The sequence below is a fragment of the Brachyistius frenatus genome, unplaced genomic scaffold (assembly GCF_029030835.1).
Source record: "Brachyistius frenatus isolate BFR_SWC_R1_liver_20210118 unplaced genomic scaffold, ASM2903083v1 Contig_2, whole genome shotgun sequence".
Lineage (NCBI taxonomy): Eukaryota > Metazoa > Chordata > Actinopteri > Embiotocidae > Brachyistius > Brachyistius frenatus.
The window spans coordinates 7,822,499-7,839,955 of record NW_027210601.1 but is presented as its reverse complement, the minus strand read 5'-3'; the positions used below and the strand labels follow the sequence as shown (position 1 = coordinate 7,839,955).

Genomic DNA, 17,457 nt, shown 5'->3' with positions numbered 1-17,457 from the left:
AATACAGTAGTGGCATAGTCTTCTATTTACAGATTAGCAATAAAACAATACAGCATCACAAGAGTAGCAAAAACACTGCCAGCAGTTCGGAGTACAAAGCCCATGCCTTAATATTCCTGGAACGATGACCACATAACAGAGAAATGCATGGTTGGACGGGTGCCGATTACTGCTACGACCATTTTTTTTTAAGTCTCAAATCATCACAAGTTCATTTCCATGTAGCTGTTGCTGAATTCACCAGTAGGGGGCGGCAAAAGCAAAATTATGTTTGTTTATTATAGTTCCAGGAAAAGTGGCAATGACTTCCACAGGCATTCTGCATAAAGATGGTCTGCTACTCTCAAACGGACATCTGAAAACACATAATGGTTTATGACTGTTTGTGGTCGAATATGTGATCATAGCACGTGAACATGCAAACAGACATCTTTTATTTATTTTTTTTAAAACATGGAAACGAGAATCTGAGGGAGCAAAAACAAACTGTAAGTCTGTAAAAATGACTCAGGGATCAGCTCATGAAAATGTGGGACTTGCTGAAATGCGCTGTTTAAATTACCAAGACAGTGATGGGGGGGTCGGACGGGGTGTGTGTGGGGTGGGGGGGGGGGGATAACACCTTCAAGTGTGAAGCCACCCCCAGCTTTGGCAGCTCTGCTCCCACGTCGCTGTGCTGAAGGTTTCAACTCCACAGAGCATGTTAAACGACTACAGTAGGAAGAATTTCTCTTAAATTTTGTGACATGTCTTTTAGAAATAGCTTTGATTACAAATGTAAATGTACTCATTACTAAAGCTAAAAACCTATACATTTACTGTAAACATTTTCTCATCCCCGAAGACTCATTTATGTTGATCCAACTTTTATACGTGTTATGTTTGCATCATTAAAATGTCCTTAATTATTTTCCACATTAAGTAAATCAAATATTGAAACCTGAGGTAGCCTAGAACACTTCATAACTTAAGCAAAAACAACACGGCAGACTGACTCAGGTTGACAGGCTCTCTTACTCTGTCTAAAATCACACTTTTCAGGTGGTAATTAGGGCCCAAGCATCAAAGGTGCGAAAGCCCTATTGTTCTTCAAGCAATTGTTTTCCTCGTTTTTCTTTTCATTTCTTATTCTTCTTAATAATGAATTGCCTTTTTGGAGGCTTTGCTATATTCCAAAACTTATGAAAGTTGGTACACACATCTCTCCCAGCAAAAAATTTCAAATTCTAGTGAAGTCGTGAGAGGGCGTGGCCAAATGGTTCGCTAATGCCCCCTAAAGAGATGCTCCGGTGGCTACATTTACCTACATGCGCGAAATTCGGTGGACATGTGTATCACACCTACACGTACAAAAAAGTTACATAGCAGCATTACGTCAACTCAACAGGAAGTCCGCCATTTTGAATTTAGTTGCCATTTTTGGTGATTCGCACATGTTTATTTTAATTTTTGTCTCCTACCTGCTGATGCTCTACAGGTAACAGTTGTGAGTGTAACAATAGAGATAAGAGTCTGATGTGAACCTCAAAGAGAGTGAAAGAGAAACCCGACACGACTTCAAGGTTATACGATGATCACACGCTGCAGAAACATTTGTGGAGGTTTTAAAATGTTTTTATAATCAGAAATCCCTCCTTCCAAATACCACTGTGGTCCCAGGAATTTTAATCTAATGGAATCTAATGAAACTCAGATCAAACGTTCAATGTGTCCATGGCTTAATACATTTTTCAAACGTCTCTGCCAAAGCAAAGATATTCCTTTATTTCTAAGTGTCTCTGCGAGGGCCCGCACATCACTGCTTGCAGTTTTAATTTGATCTATTATTTGGGAGGATCTTGGGAGCAGAGTTTGACTGCTGGTGGTGACAGCAGCTCCCCACAGCAGAGTGATGGAGGATGACTCCTCCTGAACTCCTCTGGGAGCGCATATGAGAGTGAAAATAGTGTACAAAGGTGAAATCGCAGTCTTTTATTGTGCCTTGACAGCTTCAATAGCTCAAATACAAAGGATGGTGGAATAAAAGGCACTTAATTATAGTAATTCGTAAAGAAAGCAAAGGGTAATCAATTGAGGTAACTCACCTTGTCTTCAGTCTGAAAGGCTTGTCATCATGATAGCTCCATTTTCACTTGCAAATATGTTTGTTGTTGCTTGTTTGCCTTTTTTGGTGTGTTGTTTTTTTTTTTTAACTGCCTCTGGGTAAACTGTTGATATAAGAAAAGAGAATTCAAAGAGCAGAGTTCATCTTTTGTTCTGTCAGCTTCACCTTAAAACACTTTGTTGATCAAAAATTCCTCCACATGAGAGCAAACAAACACACAGCAACAAGAAGAGAGCTTCTTCCTCCCATTTTGGAAATTTCAACTCCGAAGGAAACGTGATGCTCCATCTCAGTTCCCCTGTTGCTCCGCTGTCCTCATGGTTACAACAACAACCTGGCTGCAGACACACGGGTGCTCGGTGCATGCTGGGGGATTATATGCACTAGCTCCTGGACACAGTCCAACACGCTGGACTGGATGACAGGAGGCAGGCACAGGTCAGCCAAATGCAGAGATTCAGGAGCCACACCAGATGGGAATGAATGTGAGCAGAGACACTTAGAAATAAAGGAATATCTTTGCTTTGGCAGAGATGTTGGAAAAATGTATTAAGCCATGGACACATTGAATGTTTAATCTGAGTTTCATTAGATTCCATTAGATTAAAATTCCTGGGACCACAGTAGCATTTGGAAGGAGGGATTTCTGATTATAAAAACAGTTTAAAAACCTCCACATGTTTTTGCAGCATGTGATCATCGTATAACCTTGAAGTTGTATCGGGTTTCTCTTTCACTCTCTTTGAGATTCACATCAGACTCTTATCTCTATTATTACACACACAACTGTTACCTGTAGAGCATCAGCAGGTAGGAGACAAGAATACAAAAGTTTAAATAAATTAAAACTGCAAGCAGTGATATGCGGGCCCTTGCACGGTGCGCGTCGGGGATCCGGTGGTTCGGGGCCGCTGGCTCCCCGACTGCATATCCCCGTTTAAAGTTTAAATTTTGTTCTTGTTTCGTGTCTCCAGCAGGGGGCGCTACGACTATGAGCGAATATTACCATACAGGTGTCTTCAGGGCGGGACTGTTATCAAAGATGTAATGTTTGAGGAAGATCGGAATATGTACATAAAAGTTAGTCACTCTTAGTTTCATCAGAAATCACATCACACTTTGCCGCATCGCCACGGCGACACCCTTTCACAAAGTCGAACGAAATTCTTAATATGTTATCAACCACATGTTTAGGCTATTCTGACCCGACTTTAGGTTCATGTGATCAACCAGCTCGACGTAGCATGTAATAGTATGAAAAGTGTAATTTCCAGTTGCCACCAGGGGGCGCTATGATTATGAGCGAATGTTACCATACAGGTGTCTTCAGGTGTGATACACATGTGCATATAATGCTGCCAAAAATGCAGTTCTTTGCGGAGAAAAAGACGAGAATAATAATTCCTTGGATAACAATAGGGCTTTCGCACCAAAGGTGCTCGGGCCCTAATAGTGTGAACATTTTATAAATATTAACTTATTTGCTTGTATATTAATATACAATATACATTAACATCAGCTTGTTTGTCAATCAAATCATACATACCCACATTGTCCTGATGAAGTAGGAACGGCAGAGTTGGGGAGTTGAAATTTCCAAAATGGGAGGATGAAGAACATGAAGCAGGATGGAACAACTCCCTAGAATCCTAGATTTGATTGACAGGGAGTTAATGATTCACCTGTCATCACATGCTACTTTATTGTTAAAAAAATAAATTATTTGAAAGCTTCTATGTGGCTTAGACAGACCAAGATGTAGATAAATTGGTTGGAGCAAAGATTATAGGAGTTGTGTCAGTAAGTAGAAGTTGAATTGTGAGACCAGGGTACAAAGGACTTTTGTAGCAAGAACAATACGAGAGGAAGTAAACTACTGCAGGTCCGACATGAAAATTAAAAGCTGTTCTACTGAGACTTTGCGAAGGTTAAAACTCACCAGCACAGATAAAATTCGAGTTTAGGTTCAGACACAGTGCTGTTAATTGGTCCAAATATTAAGGTCGATAATATTAAGGAGATTTTAGTTATTAAAAATCATGATATGTCCACCTACAGTATTCTCCATCTGTAATGATCAGACTGCAACCAATGTAAATACATGAATACTGGGTTTTTCGTGATCTCATTCCCATACAATTACAACAGGAGCTTTTGAGCACACCAGCTGATCCAATTCAAAAGTATTATTATTTTTAAGTCATATCTCAACAATAAATCGGTGTCAGTTACATTCTCTTTGATGCATTTAAGATTTGCAGTCTTTTTCTTAAATGTTACAAGTGCAAATTAATTTTCTACATTTAGTTTTTTCTCATTACACCCACATCGCTCCCGTTGCCAATTATTTTTAACCAACTTGTTTTAACTGGCAAACATTCCCTCTAGATACAGGTGTCTAAATTGCCTCTCTGCTCAACTGCAGGATTGCGAGGTGTGTTGACACAAAACATGCATGACAACCACGGAAGAAGAGCACGCGCTGCGTCAGGAGCTCACCATCTGGTACCTTGGGGAATCTGCATCCATCAGCAAATCTCTGTCCAAACCCGCATTCGGGAAGAGGAAAAGCTCAGAGATGAGACGCCAATTACAGCGAGGGCCGAATCAAAGTTCAACATTATATAATATCCTCCTGTCTTTTAATCATCATAAGTTTCGTCATTGCTGCTTCCTGTCGTGCGGACCATTGTGATGTCTCTGGGTAATTCTCTTTTTCTAAGTCGTTTTGGACAAAATTTTTAGGCCTCCGCAACAACGACAGCCAGAGCCGGAGGCGTCATGTTTTTGGGGAGTCCGCCCATCCGTCCATCCTATTCTCATTAACATGAAATCTCAAGAACGCCTTTATAGGATCTCTTCCAATTTGGCACAAACGTTCCCTTGGACTCGAGGATGAACTGATTAGATGTGGGCTACCTAAGGTCAAACGTCAAGATCACTGTGACCTGACAAAACATGTTTGTGGCCACAACATAATGATTCACTAGCTAATAATGACAAAATTTCACTCAGATGTCTAATATGATGAAATTATGAAGTGATGACATTTTATATCCAAAAGGTCAAAGGTCCACTTCACTGTTCAGCTCAAAATGTTCAGCATAAACACTTTCCCGGCAATTATTCAGCACCATAACTCAGGAACCGACGGGGAGATTGTGACCATATTCCACATTTATTTGGATTCTGAATTGTTGAAATTGTGGTGATTTCATAAATCTTCTTTGCTGTCGGGCATTTTATCATTTGTAGCTCCTTTGTAACAGCAACAAGCTATTATGTATTGTCTGCTGTCAGTCAGCTTTAGGGGCATGAGAGCACTTTTAGGGATCCCCTTAAAGTCTTCACTACATATTCTAGTGTATGAGCCTGGACAGACATGGATTTGAACTGCTGATTGACAGTGATCGGCAGAGGGATACAACCACAAGCCGGTTTTTGCCTTTCCTAGCTAGAGTACAGTAGAAAGGTGACAGAAAATGAGGGGAGAGGATGAATGACGAACAACAAGGCCACATGCTAGAATCAAACGACAGACACTGCGACCACGTGTATATAGTATCTTAATGTCCACTATAATGCCCCTTTGAAGGCCTTTTGTTTGTCTATTCAGACTTATTGTGTCTCAATATGGTCAAAGACAATAAACTAGCTTGTGCTATGATAGGACAGCATGATATAGGGTATGTACATATGTGCACACAGAGAAGAGATGTAAATAGGAAGTACTGGTGAGGAGGTTCACATTAAAGGAAAACAGAAAGTTTTAGAGCAAGAATTCACTAATATAATAACACAAGTTAACTGAGAGAAAACTAGAGCTTAAAACACCCCAATCACCCATCCGCCTTCCTTTTTTTTTTTTTTTTTTTTTTTTACATTTTATCTGTAAATCCAGCATGTCTAAATAGGAAAACACTGGGAAGTTTCTTTTCCTCAGAAAACTGCAAACTGCAACTCTCATCGCAAACTCAGTCTGAAACTGTTTAACTTAAATTAAATCAGCATCAGCAGCGGCAAATGTGGATTATAGTTTTTTGTATTTGTCAAAAATAAGTGTAGATCATGTGTCCTCTTTTTATTTCAACCAGCCACTATGTAAAAATGTTGTTGAATAAAATCTGAGCGAGAAAATAGTTGGTTTCAAGTATTTAATTTCTACCAGTTTATTTCTAAACTTCTCCATTCACAGTTTTTCATTTCACAGGTGTTTTCCTCCACAAGCACTTTCACTTACTTGTATTTTCTTTATCATTTAACTTGTCACTTGATTTCTCACACTGGATGGGTATTTCAAGCCACTCCAGCTGGTTGTAAATTAGATTCACATGACAAACCTGAGAGCAGATGCAGTGTAAAAAGGGTTGAAGAGAAGTAGTTTGTATGAGGAAATTGGACTTCCTCTTTTCAGCTTCCCCTCATCCTTTAAAAGCGGTGCACTTTCTTGTCGGGACATAAAGACCCTGCCGATCTCTCTGCTACAAGGTGAGCAGGTTACGAACTCTTTTTTCACGTGTACTAATGCAATTCAATTGTTTGGCTGATTCTCTGTGTGGAGTTAAAATGCTGTGTTGTGTGTGGATGAATAGAAGAAGGTAGAAAAGATATACTGGTAAAGAAGTGCAGTGATTACAGTAAAACGTGTTTGAACTTCTTTTCGAGGTAAGGAAATCTTTTAAAGTCTACATTAAGGTAGGTAGGTAGGTAGGTATATACTTTATTAATCCCCGAGGGGAAATTTTTTTCGCCACAGCAGCATACATACAGGAGCAATAATAGAAACAATAGAATAAAATAATAATAGAATAGAATAATATAATAGAAAAGCAATAAAATAAAAAATATAAATATAAAATATAAAATGCACAGTGCATACAGTATATATACAGTACATTAAATATCTATATATATTATATACAACAAACCAATAAACACAGTCAACATATATATATATATATATATATATATATATATATATACATACGGTACAGTATATATCTATATATATAATATACATATAATATACAACATTAGAGTCAGATTTCTGATTCTCTTTCAATGTTCACATGGAAGTTTTACCGGCCCCAGATCAGCAAGTATGGCTTTAATTTCACTTGCAGTGTACAGTGTTGTGGTTTTAGATTTGTTCATCTGAGGTGAAATGTAGGTTTGTGCGTATAGATATTCGGATTCAGGTACAATGCTAACAACATTTGGGAGTTTACATTCTGCATGCATGATGAATTTGTAATCTGTTTTATTGTCTTCCGAGATGCTGATTGACGTTATTTGACACAGTGCTCGTGTTTGGGGAGCATGAGCTGCAACTCAAAACTGTATTTTCTTGAGGAAACTAAAAGTCCTGTCCTCAGAATTTATGCAGTAATTTATGGTTTTGTCAATCTGGAGAGTTTTATCTTCAACAATTTAAAAGAAATTCAAATTTTATGGATTGACTCAAATATTTTTGGGGAATCAAAATATTTAAAGTTAACAAATTTTAGACTAACAATAACTCCAATATTTCAGTACCAGAATTTAATTCCTGGCAGGATTTGATTAGAATTAACATTAATACTTTTTTGCTGGGTTCAGACAAAATGTAATTGAATAGCTAACTAAATGAAAAAATGTTTGTTGACTGGCCAGATTTTCTGAAGCTCACTATTTTTTCTATATTACAGCCCTGATTACAGGATCCATATAATGCAGAGAACATCCTGAAAAATGTCAAATCACCTTCTTTACATGTCTTGTTTCGAACAACTGACAGACCAAAGCTCAAAGATATTTAGCTCACTATCACAAAAAGGCAAAGAAGAGCTGCAAATCCTCCCAACGGAGGACCTGGAATTTCAGAATGAATCAATTAATTGATTAATTGATTTGTTTTAACTCGAGTAAGAATGACACATGGGTCACTTCTGCTTACATACAGTTTTTTTCATTCGCAGGATGCATAATTTGTGTGCCGTGTTGCTTTTGGCCTGTCTGGCCCGGAGCTGCTCTTCACCTGCCTCAAACAAAGTGTGGGATGAGTGGAAAATCAAACATCATAAGGTTTATGATAATCAGGTAAGACTTTTTAACTCATCTCTTTATGTACATATAAACACACCGTTGAGATCAGTCAGGCAGCGTTTTTATTTCAGACTGAGATCGTCTTCAGAAGAGCAGTATGGGAGAAGAACATGTACCTGGTGTTGAGACACAACCAGGAGGCCTTAGCAGGAAAACACAGCTTCACGTTGGGCCTGAACCACCTGGCTGACATGGTAGGATGCAACGCTCCTGTTCAACAGTTTGTGTTTTCAGCCTTCTTCTGAGAAAACATGTGGTCTAAACTTCCTAGCATTGGATCCCAGTCAAGACAGATGCATTTTAGATCTTAATCTAGAGTAATATTTAAATAGCTTTTCCAAACATGGTCAAAATTGCACTGAAATTTCTCAAAAACATAAATGCAGGTTTAGACCTGGGGTTGATTAGCTCACTGTCACTGCATCTGGGCTCACCAATAATTCTAGTAATTACTCAAAATAAGTAAAAGGCGAATTCAAATGCGTATCCACATATCAGGTGATTTATAATGATCCTTCCACTGGTGTTTAAATGTCAAGTAAGACTTCTTGTACTCTACCTTTTTCGCTTAACCCCTGTTTTTCTGACCGACTTCAGTTTTTGTAAATGTGCCCTCAACCATGTAACATTATTAGTCACAGTTAATAGTTATTCTGATCACATCTATTGCTGTATAAATTATATGCCTTAGGAAGAAATCCTACAATTAAGTATTTTGTTGTTGTTTTTTTAGTTACAAGTTAAAAATACCTACACAGAATGGAATTATTCATTTTTACAGCAATCCCTTTCTCACATTACTGTTTGTGTATTAAGTGATCTGCATCTGTCTTTTTCCTCTTTTCATTCTTTCCTGCTGCATTAAACTGTGATATTACATATCATCACACTCATAACTTCCTAAAGTAGCCTCATGCTGAGAATTAAAGAGTATTCTGTTGCATAACAGAGAAAAAAATATTATCCAAGACTGAAAGTATTCTGGGATTTCCTGTAAAATGGACTTCATCCAAATTACAGAATAAGATTGGATTGATTCGACATTGACCACTGAAGGGTATTCAAGAGACCTCTGGTGGATACAAACTGCATGACAAGTATTTTAGCACTGAACAAACCAACACTAAGTATAAAGTGCATTCACATTCATTGACGTTTTGCTGGTGCAACACGGTTGTCACTGACCAACGCTTTTAATCTGCATTTAAACCGGCACCGAAGGCTGAATTTAAACCCTGAGCTATAGAGCAGCTCTAATCTTCCCTATTACAATCTGATTAATTTAATCCAGTATAAAGAACAGCTGCCTTCCTGATCAAGACTCTTATATGACCTACAGTACATCTAGAAAGGCTAATAAAGCTTCCGGCTCGCACAAACATTTATGTAAAACTGGTATATAATTTGTTTTATTTATAGAATAACAGTAGAGCTGTGGTGCAATGTTGCAAACAGTTCAGCTCTAGCATTAAAATGCAGGCAGAAAAACAATCACAGGACTATAACCAAATGATCTTAACTTTAAATGTAAGATAAAATAATTACACTAACTTTGCATTTCATAAAGAAAGTTATGTTTTTAATGTCTTGGATTAAAATGATTGTTTGTGAAATGCAAGTGAAAGTATTAAATTAAAACAGAGAATGCAATGAAACAAAATATACTATAATGCAAAACCAAAGCATAAATACATAGGAGTAATATGTTATTTCATAGATAAAGGCTTTTCAGTGTTACAGTTTGGCTGTACAAGATTGTTAATATGGTTTGGGGGGTAAAACAACACAAGCTTGAGAGCAAAGGCCATTGTTAACGTGTCACAAGGACCAGGGCTTTTATTTTGACGATAAAGACGAAAGGAAGCCTGAGCAGTAAAGCCTGGTTGGGCGTGATGTGTTAACTCTGCAGGAAACTGGCAGAAATGTTCGGGACACACACAAGCTCTTGGCCGGCTGTCAGAGGACAGACTGTTACGGTAGCTTTGGAGAATAATGTGAAGCAGCAAAAATGTACTTAATATGCAAGAAAAAAAAAAAGGGGGTTTTACAAAAAGTATTATGATCAATAAAACTGCACTGGGAGTCAAATCTGATACCAATTGATTATTGCACAGCAAAGGTGTAAAGGGGTAGAAGTGGTTGCTGCTAAATTTAACACTTTATATTTTGTGCTCTTTCTCCTAAAGGCAGAGGATGATGTTTTAGTAAGAATCTGAGGACGTTTTAGTTAAATTTATGATTAAATGTTGGTGTCACTGTGGCCGAGTGAGAGCATTTGCAAAATAAAAATAACAAATAAAAAGTCAAAATCTGCAGAAGAGATTTAGCAGAGCTAAGAGTAGATTTAATGATGGACAAGAGCCATGACCTCTGATGGAAGGAGTACCACAATCATAAAGACCTCATATATAACTTTAAGTCGCTGTTTTACAAGACACTGTTGAATTTAAGATTATTTTTCCACCCACTGACATGCTGAAATCTATTTCACTGTGTCCTTAAACTGCTCTATATCCACATTCAAGTTGAGCAGACACTGTGGTACAGCAGAGTTCATCACTAATATTGAAACATCATAACGTTTTCATCCTTCATGTGCATCTGATTTATTTCTTTACTGTGAAGACAGCTGAAGAGATCAATGAGAACTGAACGGCTTGAAGCCGGAGGAACCGGTTCAGTTCAGAAATGACTCTTTTAAGCACACGAAAGGCTTACCAATACCTCGTAGTGTGGACTGGAGGAAGAAAGGCCTGGTCAGTCATGTCAGAAACCAGGTGAGAGATCAGCTATTTAAACAAAAGGAAATGAGCACAATCCAATGAAAGCAGCAGCAGTAAACAGAGGGATGTGTTCCTTTGTTCTTTTTTAAAGGGGACATGTGGGTCATGCTGGGCCTTCAGCGCTTTGGGAGCTCTTGAGGGCCAGATGAGGAAGTGGACGGGTGTCCGTGTGTCCCTGAGTCCACAGAACCTGGTGGACTGCAGCACCAAGGATGGAAACCATGGCTGCAAAGAAGGATGGGTCTCTAAGGCCTACAACTACATTATCCGCAACGGAGGCATCGACTCTGAGAGCTCTTACCCCTACGAAAACCAGGTCATCCTTAGCACGCATGAAGGAAGCCAGAACAGAGCAGAAAGACTGACAGTACAGACAAATGTGCAGCTGATATGTTACTTCTTTTTTTCCATCTTGATTTTTCCCTTATTGGTGATGAGCACTATCCCAGTTTTGACATACAGTTTAACAAACAACAATATAATTTCCTGAACACTTATAAAGTTCATTGTGTTTGAGAATGAATCATAATTTATCATCATATTGTTGGAATTATACAATGATAAATGTGTCAAAATTCTCACCTCGTGTTTAGCTGTGGCTTTTAAATAGCATATTAACATTTACACTCTACATATGCAGTGTGGCTGCAGGAATAATAATGTACATCATGTTCTGTGAAATATTGGGATTTAATCTATATTTCAGCCAAACAGATCAGTAAAGCATTCTGTAAACTTTATCTGTTTGCAGGATGGGAAATGTCGTTACACTGTCAGTGGGAAGGCCGGCTATTGCTCGACTTTCTACAGGCTTCCTTATGGAGACGAGGGGGCTCTGCAGGCTGCAGTGGCATCGGTGGGGCCGGTGGCCGTGAGCCTGAACGCCAACCTAATATCTTTTTATCTGTACAAAAGAGGTGAAGATGAGCGCTTTAAAATGTGGAGACTGTGTACATGCACTCTGGAGTAGCAGCTTCGCAACCACAGTTTGGTTTATGTCAGACAACGAATAACTATATTTGTAATGAGTTAAGTCAGTTCTATGACATTCAAGTGGGTAAATCTAATAAATAACGTGTAGTTTCTGATGTTTCACAATTTATTGCTTCATTTTAACCACACAAAAACAAATCTGAACTCCTAAAAGGTGCAATATGTTGCTAAACATTTACTGTGGTCAAAATGGTGTACTTACTTAGTAACACTCACTATTTGCGTGCATAATTGCGTTCACACTGACAAGTTATGTAAACATGCAGCGCACTACAAGTACCCGGATGATGCACTCAAAATGGTCAAAAAAGTGAGTGTGAAACGCTGGACACTTTTCACACTCAACGGTCGCCACGGTAGCAGAAGGGGAGGGACCACCTTCGTAAAGATTTTCAAATTAAGGTGTCTGAGAAACCTGCAGCTGTTGCAGAACACTGCACAAAAGTGTTTATTTTTCACAAAGTACCACCATACTGCTGTTGGACAGAAGCCATCGGTGTGTTCATTCCGAGTTAAACAAAGCATGTTCATTTCTGGGTAAAGTAATAAAAGCCGGTAGAAATGTTGACGGGCAATGCATTCAAATACTTCCGGTAAGTGCAGAAAGGCAGTGTGAGGTTTGTGCAACACTACCCTATCAAAATTCAAGTACTACACACAAGCTAACATGTAAAAGCACTTTATGTTATTCTACGAAGGAAAGTATGTCATTTGGAACGCAGCCTAGATTTTGACAGGTCTTCTCTCTCACACACAACATTTGTGGTATTTATGACTATTCAGTGTTTAAAAAAGCACTTTCATATTGAGTTGAGATAGTTTGGTCTGACATTCTTGTCTTTTGGTAAGTGCTTGTAAAATAGATCAGAGATTGAGAAAAGGTCAACTTGTTTTTCACATTAAATATGATTTCTTTTTAGTTTTGTAAAGTATTGTAGCTCATGGACATTTGTCAGCAGTAAACAACAAAGCCAGTGACCTTCTACTTTACAGTGGTAGTAACTGCAGAGTGTGGCAGACATCAGCAGATGGCAGTAATACCACTGTTATGCTTAAAATTTCAATTTTCTTTCAGGTATTTACAACGAACCCAAGTGCAACCCAAAGTTGACCAATCATGCTGTGCTGGTTGTGGGCTACGGCACAGATGCAGGACAAGACTATTGGATTGTGAAAAACAGGTGAAAAAGGCTGAAAAGTGAAAAGAAGTTGACCAGTAAAATATGTCTTCTATTGATATTAAATGTGATTGTTTTTGTGGTTTCAGTTGGGGAGTTAGCTGGGGAGAAAAAGGCTTCATTCGGATGGCCAGAAACAAGAATAATCAGTGCGGCATCGCCAGCTTTCCAATCTACCCCACACTGTGTCCCACTGCCGGAAGTGGGGTTATTTAATTTAATATCAAAGACCAGATGTTTATATTTTCAAATGTTTAACACCTGCCCTGAAATGAAAAACAACTGGAAAAATCATGTTTAAACATGTTTTACAAAATGATCATATCTGCTCTGGCAGCCTGTGTCAGTCGTTTCAATACTTCTACATGTTTTAGGTACACTTCAGTACCCTGTCATAAATGCAATTTTATTATCCTCTGATCACTTATATTAATGCGTTTCTATTCTTCTGCAAAACACTTTGAATTGCCTTGAGCTTAAATGGTGCTTAATAAATACAATTGTCTCTATGCAAATATCTAATTCCTATTTCTTTATGTGATTATTTCTTCAGTAATTTTTCTTACAATTGCATGTTCCTCAAAATGTAGCTAAGTTTTGTGTATTTGCCAAAACCGTTTAAAGAATTTATTTTTCATTCTGTTTCTTTTAAAGATAAATAAAACATAAATAGTTTTTATTCATTCATGCATTCATTCATTAAAAAACCACTTTGACTTACAGGCCACATAATCATAGATACTTTCATGCTACATGTTGGCTACAATCTCCATCTAACAGGCAGGCTTATGACTTTAACCTTACAAAATATACAAATGAACTGTTTATTATAAAGTAAATGCGGAAATAAAATGTGGGAATTGTTGAATTGTTGGGTTTCTCTGTATAATGTTGTAAAGTTCTGCTGTAAGGGTAAGTGTTAAATGCCATGAAATAACCTGTGTTGTGATTTGGCGCTATAAAATTTAATTGAAATTGGATATCTGATGTTCATTAAATACATAGTTGCTGTGTGAAGCACAGTTTGGGATTAATAGCTGGCTTGAAACCGGTTTTTAATGCTGACAGTGGGGCAGCTTCACTGTTTACATTTGAAATCACAGATTGTGGATCTGAATGTAAACAAGTACGAAAAAGAAAGAGAGAAATAGAATTTAGGAGCACTGCAGATATCAAAAGAAAAGTCCAGTCTATGCCCTTTGTTACATCATCAGGTCATTATATAAGGCCACAGCAAGGCAGGCAGTCAGACTCTTCCAATCTGTCATCAGGTGACAGCACTGTGAGGAGAAGGAACACATGGACCACTGATGCAGACAGCATCTGTTCAGAGAGAAACTACTTTAGGATTATGAGGAACTGCAAGTGGCCTATAAAGTCCTCCAGGAAAAGTATTCACATGAACTCCAGGAGGTGACCGGCAAAAACAAGGCTCTTGAATCAGAAATGAAGAAGATCAAGGTTTCAAATGAGGAACTCTGCGAGAAGGATAAAACTGATGTCCTCGCAGTGAGGCAGCAGAATGAAACCCTTCAACAGGAGCTCAAGAATAAAATTCTGTTTCAAGCAGACACGGTGTCACGGGACCTGCAGATCATCAGCAACATGAAAGCTGAGCATGACGCCATCTGTCAAAAGATGGCTCAAGAGATCGCAGTACTGCAACTAGCCTCCTGCTGGAAGGAAAAGTATTTTCAAGAAGAGCTGGAGGAGCTGAAAACTCAGGTCAACGAGCAGATCGCCATCTACCATGAGCTCTCCACCAAGCTCAAGGAGAAAGATGACTGCGTGACTCACCCATGTGGGAAAAAAATCCAGAGCTGGAGAGACTTTTTCTGAATCTCTCTATTTAAATAAAATTGAAATTAAAGACAAAATTTGAAAATCAAGCATGAATCAATGGATTGACATGTCAAAATTCGATTGATCACTTTAGATCGGCAAGGTCCAAAGATGACTCTGCCAAAGTTTCGAGACGACTGGCCCAACGGACAAGTTCACAAAAGGAGTTTTTGAAGAAAGTTGTAAAAGTCGCAAAAGTTGAGGTTTTTAAAGAAGGAGACCGTTGGAGCGTCGATGCAGATACATTTAGAGATTACAAGTGAATCTAGCCCAATTTTTTTTTTTTTAGATAATTGCAAAGATGTAAAGTTTATTTGTTACAGCGAAATGGTGAGGTCAATTAGTATAATTCTTTTTACCCAAGTAGTGGAGGGAATTTGCAACCTAGCAGCTAATTTTGTTAAGGTTTGGACTTACAGCTTTTGCTGCACGATCACTTTTAGTGGAGAAAAATAATACCAAAGAAGAATAATCAGAACAAAAACAATAGTGTTCCGTGAGCTATGCTGCTCGGACCCCTAAAGAGCCTTGGGTTTAAAAGGTTAAGTTTATTTTGAAGAGTTATACGATGAAATGTTTTACGTGAGTGAATAAATGCATTTAGCTTCCCTAGACTGTTTCACATGTTAATCTTCAATAACTTTGAATTTCATTGAAATAATGAGTCACAAAAATACACTTTTCTGATGTACTGAAACTACATGTACAAGAGGAGGAGGCTCAGTGAAATTAGGCTTGCTGGTAAAGTGCCATCAATAGCAGCAACAGCAGAAGTCTAATTGTATTAGTAGTAGACCATAGATGTAGTAGAGGCAAAACGAACTATTTAGCAGAACCAGTAGTAGGTCAGTTGTAACAGCAGCAGGAGATGAGGTGTGATCAAACAATCATAACATTTTTAAAACAAAACATCAAATGACAAAGAGACAAGAGATGCAACCTAAAAAAGAATCATCTGAAATCTGCAGCTCCTATTGACTTCTGAGTTTTACTGACTTTCATACGAAGCTAAAGTAAGATGTAGGTCATTTATAATAGTCAATCAAATGTTTCAAACAACATAAAAAATAAAAACACTCGTATTTTACTTTTCAGCTGCAGGAAGTTGTTTCCAGTGAAAAAGCTCCACAGTCTGTGTTCACCTGCTCAGCTCCTGCTCAGCTCATAGACAGAGGTGGCAATACAGTCTATTATTAAAGTATTTCATTCAAGAGTTGGCGCAGACTGAAAACAGAGCTAAATAGAGAGAATATTGGACTCACATTCAGCAGGTGGCCAAAAACGCGACTCCAAATGATTGATAATGTTGCTGTGAAAGTGCTGGAAGTGTTTTCAGTGTCCAGGTTCCTTCTCCTTCTTTTGTTGTTCAAGGGCAGTTGGCATATTGAGCTTGGTTCTGCTGCCACCAAGTGGCCAGAAATATCAGTCAGTGTCGGTTTATTAATTATTTGCAGGTGGCACTGAGCCTGGTGATAAAAACTTGGAGGCACTTTTTTTTTTAAGGGTCTGCCTGGTTTTTCTCTGGTGTGACTGTTGAGGTAGGTCAGATTTCCAAGTCTCCATCATCAAAGGAGAATTTATTTTCAGTGCTGGTTTAGTTCATTTTTTTCTCTAATAATGTCATTAGACTATGAGCCTGCAGTATATAGTGTTTGTGTGCGTAGTATTAGTCTATTTTTTAAAATGATTTGTACTGAAAATAATTTACCTGTGCATGCATTTCTTTATGTGCAAACTTTTGTCAAAACATGAAGCTCCCTTAACATACACCTGTAAACATCTCTGATATAGTTCTTTTTTTTATATTATGGATTTAAGCATGTTTGTTTGCACAGCCTCTGAATATAAATTGCTGTCAGCTGGTAGTGTGTGAACCTTGCAGCAGTGATCCAATCAAGTAAGGAACTGGGCCTGCAGCTTCCTGTAGCCAACTCGTGGAGATTTTTATTAATACTTGAATGTCAATAATGATCTTAATTTCTAAACTCTATTTGTAAACTGAGGGCAAACAAAACTGCAGCGGCATTTCAGACTTCAAGCACATCATCACTTACGGAAAACTACAGGTATGCCTGGATTTACGTTTGATGTTACCATGTGCAAAGCCAAACACTGTATTATTTTAGCTTGTCGACTACACCTGGAATATGGACTTCTAAAAGTTCTGAGAATAAAGTACTTTTTCCAGCACTAAGTAAATCTCACTGGAGTAATTTACTGCCTTTAATGTGCACTGAGAGGCACAATTTATTCCATCGTCACATGTGCATCAGTGATGGATACAGAAAGCTTGTGAAGCACAGCATATTTAAATATTCAGTTGGTTAAAAGTACAAACGAATAACGGCAACAAAGAGCTGACTGCAGAGGACGCCTCCAACTGAATGGAAGCAGCTGTAACATCTGGATGCTGTGTGCTACACGTGGTCCATGAAAACTAGTTGGTGAGAAGTCAGAAAAACTTGACAGTTTA

At 38.2% G+C, this 17,457-nt stretch overlaps 1 protein-coding gene and 1 pseudogene across 3 annotated transcripts in view; one reads left to right on the top strand and one right to left on the bottom strand.

Annotated features, from left to right (window-relative positions):
- LOC138620573 (leucine-rich repeat and immunoglobulin-like domain-containing nogo receptor-interacting protein 1) overlaps positions 1–2,431 on the bottom strand; it is a 291,009-nt gene extending 288,578 nt beyond the window's left edge. For all 3 annotated transcript variants that reach the window (XM_069697922.1, XM_069697914.1, XM_069697931.1), the window contains exon 1: positions 2,085–2,431. The gene's annotated coding sequence lies outside the window, so the exon portion shown is untranslated. The remainder of the gene's footprint in view (positions 1–2,084) is intronic.
- A 4,129-nt stretch (positions 2,432–6,560) lies between these two features.
- On the top strand, positions 6,561–13,651 carry LOC138620527 (cathepsin S-like; annotated as a pseudogene).
- Positions 13,652–17,457: the final 3,806 nt, after the last annotated feature.